The 18,871-nt window shown below is 38.3% G+C and overlaps 1 protein-coding gene across 5 annotated transcripts in view; it reads right to left on the bottom strand.

Annotated features, from left to right (window-relative positions):
• Positions 1-18,637, bottom strand: part of usp54a (ubiquitin specific peptidase 54a) — a 47,925-nt gene extending 29,288 nt beyond the window's left edge. For 3 of the 5 annotated variants that reach the window (XM_079634178.1, XM_079634177.1, XM_079634175.1), the window contains exon 1: positions 7,378-7,519. The gene's annotated coding sequence lies outside the window, so the exon portion shown is untranslated. Of the gene's footprint in view, positions 1-7,377; positions 7,527-18,521 lie in introns of those variants that run through there. The other 2 variants (XM_079634174.1, XM_079634176.1) reach the window with 2 other exon arrangements.
• Positions 18,638-18,871: the final 234 nt, after the last annotated feature.

Genomic DNA, 18,871 nt, shown 5'->3' with positions numbered 1-18,871 from the left:
AAAGGCCACAGTCTGACAGGAAAAGGCAGAAAGGAACAAAGATGAAAAAGAGGCAAAGAGAATGGATGAACAGAAGAAAAAAATATTTTTTACAAAGAAAAGGGACTTGGGTGTGAAAAAGGGTGTGTTTACCCAGCTGTGAGTCACCGGCTGACCTTACTCTGCTGATGTCACTGGATTCCGTGTCTGTGTTTATGGCTTTGAAACCACATTAACGCCTAAACCCGCTCTTAAAATATGATTTGCCTATAAACAACAGGGTATAATGTCCTCTTTCAAACACTCATCTGCATTAGTCTTTCGGACAGATTTGTAGTGACCATGTGATCAGTAGGAAAGCTTATTGATAACTCTCTCCAGGTATTACTTACCTCACTGGGCCATGCAAACAAGCCGAGAAATGTTAAAAGTGCCACAAAGCTTAGAAGTTTGCTTTGTTTGGGGACATTTTTTGGAAAACAAAAAAATAGCTTACTTAGATGTCTCTGCACATTTATCTAGGATACTAGAAAGTACTTTAAGATTGAAGACATCACAAAAAATGTGCACACACTTATGGTGGGTTCTTTATCCCAGGTAGGCTGTGTAGTGTGCCTCTGCTTGGTCAGCAGGGGGTGAAACAGGTCGAAACGGCAGGTCAAGCAGGCAGATTATCTTGATCAGACGGTGGATTATCCTGTCTGGCAGAAAACAGAACTAGCAGCGTCTACTGTAAGGTCCTCATTAGCTCCCAGACAGTGGCTAAGACTGTCTTGCTGGGCGCTGCCGCTGTAGTATGTTCTTGTAAACATGGTTTTGGTGAACCACAAGCTGATAAACAAGCATGTCTCAGAGATTCACTCAATGTCCTAAAAAACAAACCATGGATATACTAGGGGTTTAATAAAATAGAGACACATGAATATCGCAATATTATATTTGGTGATACTGTATCGATTCTCAAAAACACGCTAGATTGCAGTGTAATCTCAGAACGTAACGGTGAAGGGGAGAAGCGCAAGAGTGCATCGCTAGCGTTAGCATTAGCAAACCCAACTCACAAGACTATAGAATTATACCAGCTCCCGCCACAGTGTTCAGAGCTGAAGTGTGGATTAATTTTACTTCCACTATAAGGCACCACTAAAGAGATCAAAAAGAGTCATGTAAAAAAGGCCATGCCAAAATACAATACTCGGGAAAACCATTGAATCTAAGAGCTCAATTAACATCCCGACGCCATCCGCGGATTCCGCACTGCTGAGCGTTTATATTGAATATGTAAATGTTTCTATTTTTGGTTTTATGCATATGGTGGTGTTCTTTATGACAGTTTAAAAAAATTAAAGAAATATTGCAATATATAGCCTTTTTTTATTGCAATATATAATTGCAATATATTGAATAGTGATGCATATCATATCACCAGATTCTTGGTGATACACGGCCCTATGATATACACGTGGATCGTTGTTTTCTAATTATAGAGAGGTGTCAAATAAAATGCAATTCATGCTAATATGTGTGTGTGCTTAATGCAAGCATCTAATTACATATGATGCTTCAGCCTGGCTTTAGTCCACCATCAAACGACTCCACTCTCTGATCAACAAGCACTAGTACAACCAGCAGTTCACCTCATACAGACAATCAATGCTGAGCACCAAACAGCCTCTGCAGGCCTCAAGGAACAAGAGATCTAAGAGAACAAGGTCAACTGCATCAACTTCATCTGCAATACGGAGCAAATCATCATGCAAGGCAAATTCCATTTTAGGAAAACCACTATGATAAGCCAAGAAGCCGAAGGTGATGGATCCCCCGACCAAATCTAACATAAGGTGTTAGAGGATTATTCCTGCAATAATAGGCTCTGCCGGGAACAGCGATGCCCATTTAGCCAGCAGGGGTGAGAGAATTCCATCCCTCCCAGCCGCCACCTCTGACGCAGCTATCTGACATTTTCAATCCAGCAGGGCACATTTGTGGCACTAATGGAGTCTGTAATGTCTCACTGGCGAGAAGCTTCACACCTCAGTCTGACACCGACCGCTTTGCCAAACCTTCACTTGAACCAACAGTGAGAAAATATCCAACAGGGACAAAAGCTTGAGGGAAACATGTCGCCAGGCGACAGTGCAGTTGGATGAGCCTGATAGTCCTGGCACCCCATTTCTATTACTGAAAGTGAATGATAAACAAGCAAGCTATCTGGCCAAAGCTTTTTTACAGTTTACTTTAGTGAAAGTGATTTAGAGGCCGTTTTCGGCAGAGGCTTTTTGCCATCTTGTCATCAGATGCCAAATGAACAATGCTGTTTAGACAGATAGTGCACAGGCCTGTGTGCGGCAATAGCTATGTTTGGGAAATTCTCTGTCCAGATAATTATATTATTAAGACATAACTCTGCTTACGTAATCAGCCTTAACCTACTTATTAAAGGCCGCTTACGGAGTGCAAAAGGACAAGTAAACCATGAATGTTCACGCTAACGGCTTGGGTTATTTTACCGTCTGAGTGAAGTTTAGTAGGCCGATAGGAAACAGAAACAGGCCCATCCCTGAATGATACGCTCTCCACTGTCTCCATCAGACCCAGGCTGACATCATCCCGCAGCAGGAGCCCCGTGCTGAGGAAGCATAGGTCCAGGCTGAAACACAGTTATTTTCCACTAAACAGAAATAAGACAGGGTGGGTTGCGGTTGCCATGGAGACCAAGACCTGGTGCTGTTTTTGGAAGGATGAGGTGCAAGCACATAGGGTGGTCAAGCACAAGATACAGCCAGGCACAAACAGTGTCCTTATGTTTCTATGCACTATTCCAAAAAATACTTAAAGGTGCAGTAAGCGATTTTTAAAACATGCTGTTGAAAAGTGGATCAGGCTGAGCACCAAAACACACTTGTAGCCAATCAGCAGCAAGGGGCGTATATACTCATGATGGGGGAGGAGAGAGAGCTCAGTGCACAAGACAGACATTAACAGAACGAGGGAGATGGCAGAGAAAATACAAAAGAGGAAAGGGCCAGGGGAATATAACTTTTAAAAGAAGGGTTATGATCGGGCATGAGGTAGGACCCCCGTAATATCAGAAGCTTTCCAGCGCTAGAGAGACCTTAAGGAACGTGAAGGACTAAAAACTGACGCTGAAGTTGCTTTATTTTTTTCTCAATACGTAACGTTGGATTTGCTGTGTTTCACAGAACTAAGACATTCCGACTATTGCTTGAATATACTCATGTGTCATCTTCGCTTGTTTGTTCATTTGCATTATTAACATTATAAGCCTGGAATGTCTAAACCTCTTCCCCCATCTGTTTTAAGCATCTAAAGTGTGTACGAAAGTGAGAAAACACTCCTATGCTTTTTCTTTTTGTTCCCCTTTTAGTGACCGCTATAACTCCTTAATCATGTCACATTTGTAATAATTAGTTACTTGGACTATAGTGTTATGTAGGGGGCTGTTCATGAAAACATGTTTGTTTTAGGGATGGAATCGAAGGAGTAGAGGAGGTAAACTATTAGACATTCGACATGTTGAATAGCATATACGTGAATGTGATAGGGGTGGGATCCTTTTGGGTAAGGGTATAGCTATTTGTTTTGATGATTTCAAATATTAACAGCGTTCACCAGAAATTGCTTGCTGCAGCTTTAAGCATTAAAAAAAATTATATACAAAAGATACTGAATAAATGCATGCCATGACATGGCATAGATCACATACCAAGGGATCAGAGGAGTGACCCATGGTTGGAGAGTTTAGTCGTTCTCCTGTAAGCATGAGCTAGTGAGCATCACTTTGCCCTGGCAAAAGCAACTGCATTTCCCTTGTACCATCTGTGAAGCTGTGAGGCCACCTGAATCTGGGCCAGTACGCTACAAACTCTCTCTTCACAGCACAGACAGGGTAAGACGGAGAACGCAACCATAGGGCAAATTTAGCCTATCAGTCAGTAACCACCGCAGTCACATCAGGATTGGCTTCAGTGCTGTAATTAACACAAGTTAATTAATTAGCAACGTCAACTATTTTTTTATTTTAATAATCTGGAATAACACTTCTGTCACTTCAACAAATCAATCTATGCTAATCCTTTTCTGAATATGCATACATCCCTGCTAAACAGCCTGTAAAAGCATAGTCAGATGAGTTGGATGTCCCATAAGGCCACAGAAACAAAGGAGCCATCCAATTCAAAAAGTTGAAAACAAGCAATGGCAGAAAACGCAAAGGCAGCTATTTTCAAGTCTAAGTAAACTGGTTTTGTAGTTAATATACAAATGTCATAGGACTGGAAACGGAGTCCAGCGAGTGAATTTCAAAAGGTGGCGGCATTCTAGTTAGAACAGGTTAGGGGTTTTTTATATACACTCGCTTACAAAAACTAATCCGAGCTCCGCACAATAAAGTAGTGCAGTAAAAAAATTATATTATAATAAAAATGCAGAGGGATACTCTGAGTCTATGGTTGGCTGCACAATGTCGACTTTCATGATTTGCCATTATACCTGCAGGATGAAGCCAATGGACAGGCTTCTCCATCAGTGCACATCCCCACAGAACTGATCATCAGATTTAAAAATGTGTCGAATAACCAGCAAAATACCGGAAGTGGGGCATTCCACAGATGAGAATCCACAAACTGCATTATTAGTCTGTTTTCTTATGCTGCACAATATATTAAAACTAGGGCTGTCACAAGCCATTATTTTCGTAATCGAGAATTCAGTAAATATTTGTGGTAATAAAAATACACTTTGTATTTTAAGTCATTTTAATGGTTATGTATAATAACAAAGAGGCAATACTAATTGGTTGATTTGGTTCAAATAAAGTATCAAAAGCAAGTACTCTGTTTATGTTAAAAGCAACACTGTTTATATTATGAATGTTACATTGTGTTTTTTAACAATCAACTTTACATTACTTTACTTTAGTTTACAGTACATTACGTTTTATAACAACTGCCTGGCTGCAAAAGGGCACCAACAGAACACTCACAACGGCCTGGTGATTGTTGTTGTTACAGATGCAGCAACAAATCCTTCTTTAATATTGGCATTTAATTCGAATGTTCACTTAATTTGTATTATTTGGTCACTTCCTGCTACATCCACTGTAATTTCCATTTTCTAGACATTCAACATCAAGACATGCAAACTCAGGGAGAGGGTTTACACTTTTATTAACAGTTATCATATTTGGAAACATAGTGATGTATTCTCCTGTGCTGGCTCAGGTTTATAAATATTTTTTGTTACAAATCTGGTGAAATGGCACACATGTACCCAGATGAACGTTGTAAGCAACCCAAACTCAAGTCTCAGGGCTCAAGCAGCTCTGCAACACACACACCACACAGCGATAGGGAAACGGAGCGTGTATACCTGCGTCCTTTAGATCAAGTCATATTTGTGAAAAAATCAGATTGCCATCAGTTGTCAAAAGTTGAAAGCGATATCTTTGTCGTAGTATCCTTTCAACGTTCAAGGTGATTTCCCATGACTTGACACATGCTGTTCAATGCATTGAATCAATGCCAGTGATCTCCATTAAGTGAAACATTAGCGTTACCCAGGTGACATGTCGCTCATCAATCATTAAACACCTTGTTTCATTCATGAATGAATCAGCATTTTAGAATGAACGGTTTGATGATGACTCACTCATAGAGACAGTCCCTTGCCGCCACCTGCTGGCATTATGTAACTGCACTGACTAACAGCCTGCAATTATGTTGTTTTAAAGTTTTGTAGGCTCTTTAATAAGCCAAAGTATCGTGATATGAATAGTGTTTTGCGTTAGGGTTAGGCATCCTCCTTACCTGAACCTTTAACATTGTTACAACATTCTTCATAAAACTCAGCACAAACAGTATACAGGACTCGCATCGCTTGTTGTGTTACTTTGGCATTACTATCAACAGGATTTTTCCCAACGAACACTTTCTTTTGTGTGCCAAAGCCTGTTAGTGTGGTCTGTTTGATCTGAAGCTGACTCGGCCAAGGGTTTAGCCAGATTTCACATCAGTGCAACATGTGACTACTAGAGCTGACCTGCAAAGGTGATTCTTGAACAGCCAGTCCACCTTTTTCCGAACGAATCTACTAGTCATAGTCATTTTGACACGCTTTCCTCAAAGTGAAAGCGCTAACATAATTTAAAGTGAAAGCATAATTTAACTCACCATATTGCGTTTTTAATTTTGGTAGTATGATGAATCAAAGCATTTTTAGATTGTTTATTCTTTTCAGGTAAGTCCATTAATCTGCCCGGTGGCTTGTCTGTGTTAAGAGATTCAACGAATGCCCGCATTGAAAGTGCAAGTGTACTGCGCTAGAAACAATTTCAAGTTTACAAAGTTTCAGTAACTGTACTACATTAAACTACTAGGCTATATTTAATGTTGAGTATAATGTATAATTAATGCAATGGGGCAATATTTGTGGGTCCTAATAAAGCCAAATGTCTAATTTTACCAGTAAACGTTTTTTACTGTATTTTCAAGTTCAGAATTATGAATATTTTTATTCTGGTGTCACCATTGTTTTACTGCTTTACCTGTTCTCTTTCAGCTATTCTAATTTTATGTAAAAAAAATTATGTTTTATTGTTCAGTGACACCCCTAGTCAATTGATAATTTCCATACAGAAGGTTCAACTCAATCTTCAAATATTGTAAATTATTCAAATTGTACAACAAAGTTTATTGAAAATTGCTAATGTTCGGAAATAAATCTGTTAACGTTACATTCATACTGGCTACTTCAGTGTTATAGACAAGTTCCTCATGTAATCAACACAGATTCCTAAAAAAAATACTAAAAGGAAACGAGTAGATCAATAAGTAACTTGGTATAATTATCTAGTTGGCGGTAACTTTACATAACTGTAACAACCACACATTATTTAGGCACTCAACAGGTTTCTAAAGCAAGACAACGTTTGTTTTCTTCGAAGGCTTTCAAGATTTTTCTCTCACATGAAATCACGTTCAGACGTTTAGCTAACACTTGTTATATAGTTGCGTTCAAGTTTAACTTTCTCACGATGTAACGTTAGCCTACATAACACTAGTCTCTGAAACATCGATGCTGCATTGAAGTTAGCGCTGCCGTTTTCACCTTCTAACTTTAGCTCTAGTGCGCTTAGGTCAAACCAATATATTTCTATTAAACAAACATTTCTATATAAGTTACATGTCTTGTAACGTTATGTGAAAACGACATTTCTTCAGAATGTTTCTCTCTGAAGCCTTCGACTACGTTTCCAGCTTTGCTCGAGACCATATGGATTCAGGAACAATACTCTTCCGAACCAAATCCTGCGAGGAATGCCTGAGCTAACGTTATCTTCCTAAACTTTTCGTTAAAGAAAATGTTTTTAAAACTCACCCTTTTTTTCAAATGTACGTCCATACAAAGTTGTGAGTGGAAACCTCCGGTTTGTTACTTGACAACGGGACCGTTAGTTTCAGTTACCGGTATCCTCTCGAGCTCCGGATTCTCCTCAGCACATTAATCACCGCGCGCGTTCATTGAGCTCTGTGATAATCCAGACAGACAGAGAGCGGACGGGCGGGGGAGGGGTGGCACTACTACCTGCAGCCCCCAGCCCCCGCCACACACTAAACGGGGGCGGGTGAACTAGGCTACTGAGCAATGCCCACCCATGAAAAAGGATGCGTTTATGGATTTAAATAAAAGCAGGAGTTGTATAGCTTTAAGTCCATATATTTTTTTAGCTTTGGAGGTATCTTTACGACAGTGTACACTTACATGTTAAAAAAACTATTTTAAAATGCATTTAAAATGTAGCATATATAGTCACTCCCTTATATGAGAAAATACAACAACAACAAAATCAATTACTCACTCTGCACTACATATATTTGTCAAATCAAATGCTCTTTATAAGATTGTCCCTCCCACTATAGGCTACATAAATCATGAGCTGCATCCAAATTCACATACTTTATGTACTGACGGTTTATGAATAATCTGGAGTGAATAAATCATTGTCACAGTCTCAGAGCTGTCAGGTCCCAATAGGGTCAGACAGAGAATCAGAGGATTCTCTGCATTTAATGAGAGCGTAGTTACTGGTTTGTGATTTAGCGGTCAAATTTCAATAAATTGATCCTCCATATATTGAAATTATGCTAAATTATTATTTTAAGCTTAAGTGACCAAGTTCTTTAAGAATAAACACATAACTTACTCAGAAGACAGAAAAAAAGGTTGTGGTGTGTGTGTGTGTGTGTGGGGGGGTATTACTCTTCAGACAGGCACCATGCTACAAACACATCTCTCAAAAAGACACAGCAATTTTACATTCCCCAAGCTGTTAACTGACTGACTGCTGACTGAATGAAAATAACATGGTGTAGGGCAAGTTACTTCCTCCACCCAGAGATAATTAACAGGGCCATAAGAACAGTTTAACCTGGAAAGCAGCCAGCAGCTCCCATCAAGACTCATTATTAAAAACATACGACGAGTGTCACAGATTGAGAAACTACTTCTATTACAAAAAAACGAGAACACTAACTCCTTAATGGCATAGTTCACACAAAAATGTAACTTTCTTTTTTTTTCTGTGCACATAAAAGAAGATATTTTGAGAAATGTCTGAAGTGTTTGTTTGTTTTGTCTATACAATGGAGGTCAATGGTCACCAAAACTGTTTGAGTAACATTCATTGTGTTAAGCAAAATAACTTAATTCATAAAGGTTTGAAACAACATGAGGGTGCGAAAATGATGACAGTTCATTTTTGGTAGAACTTAAATTCTCATCAAGTATATGCTAATAAATGTATGCTGTAATATAGAATCAAGATTTAAATGGATATCAGTTATGACACGACCAAATGTGGTCAAAAAGTTACATCTACACCCAGATTTTCCATTGGCTGATAAGAGTATGCAATGCTTTTTCACAGAGAGCCAGTCTAAACTCATAGTTGGTTTTCAGTGGCCACACAAAGGAAGGAAGGGTAGGGAGGGCCAGTCCACACTGAACTTTACATTGGCAGATGTTAAAGGCTTTTTCTTCTGAAAAACAGACTGATGTGGTGACTGTAATGGACATTTAAGTATGAAAAAGATTTGACCACACCAAAGCATGAACATCAGAAGCCCATAAACCATGATGAAGGCCATTTCTGACATGCTAATATAGCCTGTCTCAAACAATCTCACTAATCATTTCACAAGCGTGCCAGGGAAAGTTGGAGGTGGAATAACAGGATAGTTCCAAACATGTCATTTTGTGTTGTCAGAGATTTTTGAGATGTTTGTGCTGATTCTGCTGAACAAACCAAACAGGTTCTATTCCATTCTATTACAGACAGAAACAAGGCTACTGTTCTTACACGTCACTGCACAGAAATGGATTTTAAAATGTAAAATAAAATAAAAAATAAAAACATGTACCAATTATTTTTTATATCTTCCAGTCTGCACAGGAATAAAACACAAAGACACAAGAGAATCAAACACAAACCACACAACAACAACAACAAAACATTATGAAAGGAAATCCCACAATCCAACATAATCACTAACAATTTTTCACAGAAAATAACCTCCCTCAAAATAATAACAATAAAAAGGCAAAGAAAAAAAACCCAACAACAATATTTTTGTAGTGTCAATTTAAGAGAGAAAAGCCATAGTTTCCCACAATGGGCTATTCACTGAAGACAAAAGCTCAAGTTCAAAAACAAAAGGTTTCATTCATAATGTTTGCACTCCTAGTTCCACCACTTGCTTCCTCCCCCGTCCCAAAGGCATGACAAATTGTCCTAACTTCACAACTGCATTCATTAATGGTGATTGTCCCCCCATTATTGTCCCAGAAGAAACATTTGAGTTTGGTTAGGGAATTATAGCAAACAAGACACAAAAATTCAGCATCTTCATAGCATCTCCACTCACCCATGGCAATAATGCTTGTATTGAACCAGTGACAAAATCATTCAATTCTTCTGAGAATAGTGGTGATAATGTTACTGAACATATGGCACAAGAAAACTAACTGGCTCCATTAGAGATGTTATCTATTCTTAATTGATATTTAAATGACAAAATACAATACAATATATCTGCATTTAACTTCAAAATGTACAGTGCTTATAAAAAGCATGTCACTTTTTTATTACTTATTCAGTTTTGGGGCACACTGGCTACAATTTATTGTAACTGTTGATTTACATAATTTATAACCCACTTTTCTTGGCAAGAGGAAGAGAAGCGAGAGGGGAAACAGGTACTTCCTGTACGTTTTTACATCTAAACCCCAGAAACAATAACCCAAACACTTCATGTAACGCAAAATTTGCATTCACATCATTCATTAAAAAAATGGAGTGACCATCCGGGTGATTCAGAGGTCTGAGTAACTATTCCTGCTTTACTTGATCTACTTCCTGAATGACATCATCCTCACTGAGTGACACCTCCCTGACAGCGAGGCATGCTTTACTCACTCGGTCATGTGATTGCCCAACACAAGGGCTGTTGTCAAGTATTATCTCATACCGTAATGACATCAGAGGGCAAAAAGGCTTCTTATGTGATGTATAAACTCATTGTCTGACTACAACTACACCTGCTCCATAAATACTACACCAGAATGGAAAATAGGTCACTATTGGAATTTCATTGTTTACTTCTTCACCAGTTTTCATTGCATGTTTCTGAGCCCTAATATTTTTAGCAATTTCCTGCAGTAGATTCCTATCCGCTCTAGGTCTCATTTTTCATATTCTGAAAAAGCACAACAGCTCATTTAAAACAGATCTGAGCAAAGCGGACCACTTTATGGCATAAAACAGTTTAAATAAATCTGTGCGATGACAAAGAACGAGTTAAACTGTCTAAAAGTAAAAACTTTACAGGGTCACAACTGGGGAAAAAGCCGAACTGTTAATCTATGATGACTTCCATACACAGCCTAGTATTGTTCATTATCAACACAAACAGAAACCGAAGGCCCTCTTTAAAGATGAAAAAGCCCGAATGAAGCCACTAAATGTTTAAAACACTGCAATCGCACCTGTCAGCTACAGCTCTCTGGCGTGCGGCTCACGTAAAACTGTAAAACAAACCCTCAGGCTGACAAAAGACGTTTCTTATAAGGCTTTATAAGCCTGTGTCTGTGTACTTACAGCGACTGTCTGGCAGACATCTGTGACCCGGCCGGGAGCAGCTGGAATGTGTATATCTCGCTGACAATCATGCAGGTTTTTCCAGGTGATTCTGAAACAATGACATCATCCCTATCAGCACACACCTGTTTCCTCAGGAAGCTCCTCCCACCTTTCTGCCTTTAAAGGGACAGACAGGGTACCACAAAAAAACATGTGACAACTCATAAAGAACATTATCTGTTTGGACAGACTCGGTCATGTGAGCCGATGCCAAACAGTGCGTTTTAGACAAACAATGACCTGACTCAGATAGCAAATATGACTTGACACAGTTAACAGAGACCGAATATAGAGCCAGTCAGTCAAATAGAAAAAAGAAAGACCATTAGTATTATGTAATGTCTTGAGGTCTTGTTTTTTGTGTTTCATTGCCTATGCACCATTAATTAAAAACAAAAAAAAACAATGACACATTTTATATTAATCAGCTGACATTCTTAAACGACACAATCTCTAAATAGATATTTTATAAACATTGACTTGTATCGATGCTTATTAAAATAAGCCTTTTAGAAGGCCCACACGCTTATAAAATTAAACCCCAAAATGTCACTTAAAATTAGCAACTGAAATGTCATTCATAGCCAGAAACATCAATGAATGCCATATGGGACATTTTTGGCTGTGATCCTCTTTGCCATGATAGAGTGGCGCTGTTGCATGGATGGACAATGAAAGCGCGTATTGGTCTAATTTCATCACTAATTTGTCCTGAAAATCTGTTATTAAGAGATAAGCTTTTCTTAGAGATTAAAACTAAAGTATTTAAACATTAAGAACCTGTCATCAGTAATCTTAATCTGCCATTCACATTAAGACATTCAACAACCTTAACTCAAGATCTACTATAAGATGACATTAAAATAAAATAATAAAATAAAATGTAGGTGCCACTAAATTTGGCCTTAATTGTGGCTTTCATATTGGTGTGGGCTTGTATCTATTGCAACAGGTGTGCTTATATGCAAGATGTCAAATTTATTTTCCATTAAGCCATGCAATTTAAATGCCATTTTCTGGAAAAAAAAATTGCCTGAAAGAATGATGAATAAATACGTACACTAGTAGAAACACCTTGAAACAAAATTGAATAATGCACAAAATTGTCTAACCCTAATTCTAAGATCTAAGAATAATCTTAAATGGAGCATTATATAGAAATGACATGAATAAAAGCTAATCTTTTAAACTTTAACTAAAAATTTGAACACAATATCCAGAAGCAAAGATAGTTTTATCCCTGGCAAAGAAACACAAAACCAGCCACATATCAACGGTTATCCTCATGGCTGACCTGTTCACATTGTCACTATGCAACAAAAGTGTCCCCAAGCCCAATCAGAGGCTCGTTGGGGTTAGAGTGGTTGCGGGGGTTAAATTTGGATTGCTCAACTGCATCCGTCAATATGTGCGCTGCGTCTCCTCGGGTGGTTGGTAGTACACACACAGCGCCAATGGCACAGACTACAGTAGCCATTCACAAATGTGTGCTGTGCTCCCATGGGAATTCTGGGGGAGGGTTAAAAATAGTCTGGTGTTTCAAATGGGTGCCTTTCTCAGAATTCCCGTCTCTCAGCATGTTTCCAAGCTTGAACCTGGCTGCTGAAGCGTCACTATTCGTTATCATCTATAAACACTGTGGCCTCAACCATGAAATTATTATGCCAGAGATAAGAATGTGGATATTGTCCTTTTTATTTAAAGCCTGTCTGGGTCAAAATCATTTGGGTTATGCTGTTCTTTTCATATCAGAAAGAGAGACCGTAGTTTTTAGCTAAGTAAAGTCTCCAAGAGGCTCTCATTTTTGGGTGGCTTAGGCATTCAGGGTGTGGACTTCCTTACAGCAACCCACAACTCCATGTCTTCATGGCTATGTAGAAATTTCATGGTTTTCAAGGAATGTCCGTGACTCAAGCTTTTTCAATAATACACAGTCAGAGATATAAGCAGAAACAGATGGGAGGGAGAGAGAGAAAGAATAAGAGGGAGTGAAAAAAGAAACAAAAAAAATCCTATTCAATGACTCACAGACGCCTATTCGGAACAAGGTCAACCAGTGTTTGTAACAAATTGAGTCTTTTTACCTGACATCATAATTGCCTAGTCAACATCGTAACGTCCCTTACCAGCATAACGCCCTATAGGGGGTCTTGTCATGGTTTAAACACACTGTGTAATGACCCTGTATGTCAAATACACTGTCAGCTTCAATTAATGTTCAGTTCGGTGCCTCCAAATCCAATTATTTGTTAAAGCTACTGTGAATCTTTTCTATGGGAACAGCAAACAGTTCACATGCACCCCACAATGAGACATTAAATAAACCGGCCAGCAGATTAAAAAGTGCAGCGCCTCCCTTAATTACATTTGAGAGAGCCTGTGGAAGTCTTTTAAAACTAGTTAATGTGCAACAGGGTTTTATAACTGACCTAAACAAGTCATTTTAGGAAGCAAATACACTAATAATAGGAAATAAGTTTACAGGGAAAGCAATCAGCTGAAATGTTTACACTGACATTTATGGGAGGGTCATCCATACTTTTCAGTAGTAATGTCTACTAAATGATTTTCCATGAAAACAATAGCAGCAATTTGGTATTAAACAGTATGTAACTTACAAATATATTTTACACAGCATGTAGAAATAGGTAACGTGTAAATACCACTAAGAACATAGGCTACTATGGCCGCAAATATTATTTCTACACTGAAACCACACTTTAAAAAGACCTTGGAACTTTGATAAAAAAAAAAAAAAAAAAAATAACAATGACTAAATACACTACCGTTCAAAAGTTTGTGTCAGAACATCTTTTTTAAAGAAATTTAATTATTTTATTCAGCAAAGACGTGTTAAATTGACTACTAAAAAGTAACATCTTAAATTCACAATATTTCTTGTTTTACAGTAATTTTGATAAATGCAAAAATAAATGCAACCTTGGTGAGCATAAAAGCCTAAATATTCTTCAAGCAAAATGTAACTGGTGTGACATCATTTTAAACCAAACTCAGGCAAAAAAAAAATTTGTTTGGAGTTCGTTTTGGGAGTTCGAAACCGCTTGCCAAAGCGTGCTTTCCGGAAAGATTTGCTTCGGCATGTAAACACCTCTGAACTACCACTTGTCCGTGGTGCTTATGTAATAGGATGGTGTGCTCTGTGGCTCTTATGTCCGCGAGTAAAAACGTGAACACACTGAATAGATGCTTTGTAGTAGAAAATGAAGATGTAATTCTAGCTGAAAGAGCCACTGACACGGTTGTTTTCATTTTAATACTCTAAAGCTGCTGCTTTAAAGAAATCTATTGAAGATAATGTGCTACTGTATATAGATAAACATGACGTGACTTTACTGGAGTGCCTAATTGCAGAGCTCGTGCAAACACTTCAACATTGCTATGATCAGATGCTTTTTTAACTACTGTTTTCTCTCGGCGGTCCTTTTTTTTTGTATGTTTTTTTGTTATTGAAAGGAAAGTGCGCAGCGCATATCTATAAGCCACTCTCAGCAGTGTGGGCAGCATCAGGATGTTCGCAGTATACCAACGGTCAAGTGTTTTAAATTTCGTTTTACCCCTAAGTGAAGAACGAAAAAAGAACAATCGCTGAGTATATCAGGGCTTTAAAGGGATAGTTCACCCAAAAATTCAAATTCTGTCATCATTTACTGACCCTCAAGTTGTTTCAAACCTGTATGAGTTTCTTTCTTCTGTTGAACACAAAAGAAGATATTTTGAAGAATGTTGGTGACCAGACAGTTGATGGACCCCATTGACTTCCATAGTAGGAAAAAAGATACTATGGAAGTCAATGGGGTCCATCAACTGTCTGGTCACCAACATTCTTCAAACATTCCTCATCTTCTTTTGTGTTCAACAGAAGAAAGAAACTCATACAGGTTTGAAACAACTTGAGGGTGAGTAAATGATGACAGAATTTTCTTTTTTGGGTGAACTATCCCTTTAAGAGACTTAAACAGAAAAAAAAATATTACCATTAAATTCAATTCATTAAGTCAGAGTTAACTCAATCTTCGTGCGGAACTCGACTTGCGTACGGCCCTTACCGGAAACCAGTCATTATTGTTTATAAATATGGATATTTTTCTTACAAAAACGAATCGCTTCGCTTCAGAGGGCCTTTATTAATCCCCTGGTGCCATAAGGATTACTTTAATGTTGGAAGGAAGCGTTTTGTATGAGTTTTTAAAAAAGGTTACTATTCTCTCTCATTAAAGCTGGGAAGAGCCAGAATATTTTTAATATACCTCTGATTGTGTTCGGCTGAAAGAAGAAAGTTATGTACACCTATGGCTTGAGGGTGAGTAAATTATGGCTATTTTTGGGTAAACTAACCCTTTAAGTGTTGCTTAGCTATTCAAATTTGCTCCATGCCTTTTTTACAGAAAGAACTTTGCAGGTTTAAAGTTTTTTAAAATACCAAATGTAAAGTGAGACCAAGAGGTTTGTGGCTTCAGAAACTGTTACATAATGACTGAACCAGACTGCCACACAGCTTACATGTGAGAGGAGGTCCTCACTATCAGCTACAGGCCAGCAGACAGGGTTTAATGAGAAACAGGCAGGTGCGTGTGAGCAGCACTCGAAAGGCAGCTGGACCACTGAAATCATTCATCTTTCTCCATTTCTCTCTCTAAAAGCATTTCAACAAACAATTAATGAAGAATAAGACACAAAAGCTCAATATGGACAAAAACTAGAAAACACAGAGTAGAGCTGCACGATTCTGGATAAATTGAGTATCACGATTTTTTGTTTCAAATAGAGATCACGATTCTCCTGTGATTCTGAACAGACAACTACATAAAGTCCATTTAAAAATATTTTATTATTTTGAATTAGGTTAATAATTTTATTTTTATTGGTTTGAGTGAATCATTAAATGACACAAACAAACAAAAAGTCACTTGTCGCCCCCTAGTGGTGTAACAATAATCGAAACAAGCGTTATTTGAGAAGCCAAGTTAATTTTATCAAATTAACCGGGTGATTTGCTCTATTTTGATTTTTTAGCTATCATTTAGCTCTCATTCATTTCATAACTCTGCTGTCTGTCATACGCATTTCCTGCAAAAATAAATAAATAAATCTGCATTATTCTTGTTGAATAAGAGTTTTGTTCCTTTAATAAATCACAACCGGATATGCGACTAACAAATTGGTGTTTACCCGACCTGTTTTAGATTTTATAAAAATGCATGCAAGTGTGTTTCTGTTATAACAGTCCAAATGTGCATGATTATTTATACTGACTGACTGCTGTGAGACTTGCAAACTGAAAAGCAATAAAGCAACTACATGTGGAATGCCAGCAGCAGTGTCAATCTCATTAAAATCTCTTCACTGTCCATGATAAGTTTAACTGGGCTTCACTGTTCAAAAAAATATATTAGTTTTATTATCATAAAACCCTCTAAGTAAGTGCAAATAAAGTAAGCAGTTACATACATAAAATAAATATAAAAGCTGTTTTAATTATATGTTTCTACATTTCATAAAAAAAACAAAAAAACAATGATAATTCTCCATTGGGCTGCATGCAAGACCTGAGACTTCTCATCTACTCTAGAGAGTATTGGTACCGCAATTTTCATAATTTCTTCAAATAAAATGTATAAGTATTGGATGTCTAGATCTAAGTATTTAAACTGTGAAAAAGTACATGAAATAGTAGAATTCTCATTAAGCATTTCTATGACAATCTGTTGTTAAATTCCATTCAGCATTAATGGACTGCTGCTTATTTGTGTCTCCTTTGCGGAGAGTGTATATACCATCACCGAGAGAGGAGTGCATGTGAGCTGAGAGTGCATATCTGCAACCAGACTCAACTTGATGAAGCAGGAAAACTGCTCTCACAAGAAAAAGACCTTGGCTAATATCAAATGAAGACGAGAGTTTTCATTTACACATGAATGTCCCCCACTCAGTTCAAATGTTCCTCTACCTTGAGAAGTTTAATAAAAGTTACCCTCAAGCGCTTTTCTGTCCCTTCCTGTCATAAGCCCTCCAAAGCATGTTGTGAAATTTACGGGAATCCCATACACCCCCAACCAATTAGCCAGACCGAAAGCTCTGTCTGCTGATGAATACACGGGAGCGTAGGCCCTCGAGGTGTGACCATCAGTATGTTAATTTATTCATTTCTAAACTTTACATAACAATTAGTAGCCTTCTTTCGCATGCATGCCAGGGCTCTTATTTACTTTTCACAGGGAGATGGCTAAAGAAAGGGGGTGATGAGAGAACATAAATGGAAGCTTCGGATGGAGGGGTGTCTATATTTTGATCACTCCTCTTCCATGTATTGAGAGACACCACCCCCTTGTTTATGTGTTTATGTAACATGTCACGCTGAAAACTGATTTTTGTGCACATCATTGATCCAACTCATTAAACTTCAGCCATTTTGTGATGAATGCTATTATGATTTTATGATGTTGTCATTTCCCCTGAACAGTAGGTGACAGGAATACATGGATCTGTCCCTGAACAGTAAAAATAAAAATAAATAAAAAAGTAATAAAAATTAACCAAGATAGATAGATAAATAGATTTTTTAGCACACCTGAATGACCTACACATCTCAGTCTCTCGCTTCTCACCTGCACAGCCTCTGAAACACCACCAGATGACATTGGCGTCTAGAGGACAATCAAGTGTATTGAAAAGATGAGAAACCGCTACGTCACTGAAAATGGTGTGAAGCATATGGTCTTTTGGTGCTTTGTAGTTAAAACGCACGAGATGGTGTCAGAAATAAATCATAAGCTACAATATAAATTTTCCCTATGATGTAGGCTGCATTACATCGGCATAACAAATATAAAATGAATGTGAAAATGCATGCATGATTTGCCCTATATGATAGAATTGATGCATGCATCGACACGATCGAGGCTCAACCATGTGTTTATTCTACTACGTGGCGAACTTCTAGATGCGCTCGTTGTGTCCGCCACAACGCACAGTGTGCACAGCTTCGTCAGCACATTACAGCATGTGAGATGTCGCGTCTCTCCTTCGCACTATGCCTGTGTTAACAATACAACCCTCGCGGAGAAGCATAGCATAAAAGAAAACGCTCATTTGAAATACGCCGTATTGCGTAAATTATTAAAACCATCTGTTCTGACAGTGATGCATCCCAATGTTTGTTTACTAGATCAGCACATGCCTGTGGAAGAGCAGCTACGTCTTAACTTCCCAACTCAGAGAGCAAAACGTCTTCTCTGCCCTCTTTTCATGTCGGAAGAACCGAGATGACTTGCTTCGATAGAATGGTGAAAGGTGGTTTCCTTACCTTGCAGTGTGCATCCTCTCCCTTGGCTGATCGGCTGGGCAAAATCTGTTATTTTCTGCCGCTAAACCTTAAACATCCCTCAGCGTCACTGTGTGCTGCAGCCAAGGCAACCAACTCTCGCGATGTTTGGCGTCTCAGGTGTCGACGGAGTGCGACAAGGAGACTGGATGGGATGGTGTTGGAGGCTCTGTAGCTACAGGGGGTTCATAAGTAGAAAGGGGGATCAAAACATTTTAAACGATTTCCTTAACGGTTCCATTATCGATTCTTTTACTAGGCTATAAATATTTCGAAAAAAAAAATGCTGGTCCCATTACATTTAGCCTACCTCACTCAGCAGCAGTGTGATC

This window comes from Phoxinus phoxinus (genome assembly GCF_949152265.1).
Source record: "Phoxinus phoxinus genome assembly, chromosome: 14".
NCBI classification, from domain to species: Eukaryota; Metazoa; Chordata; class Actinopteri; order Cypriniformes; family Leuciscidae; genus Phoxinus; species Phoxinus phoxinus.
The sequence above is the reverse complement of the archived record's forward strand: the minus strand, read 5'-3'. Positions and strand labels throughout refer to the sequence as shown.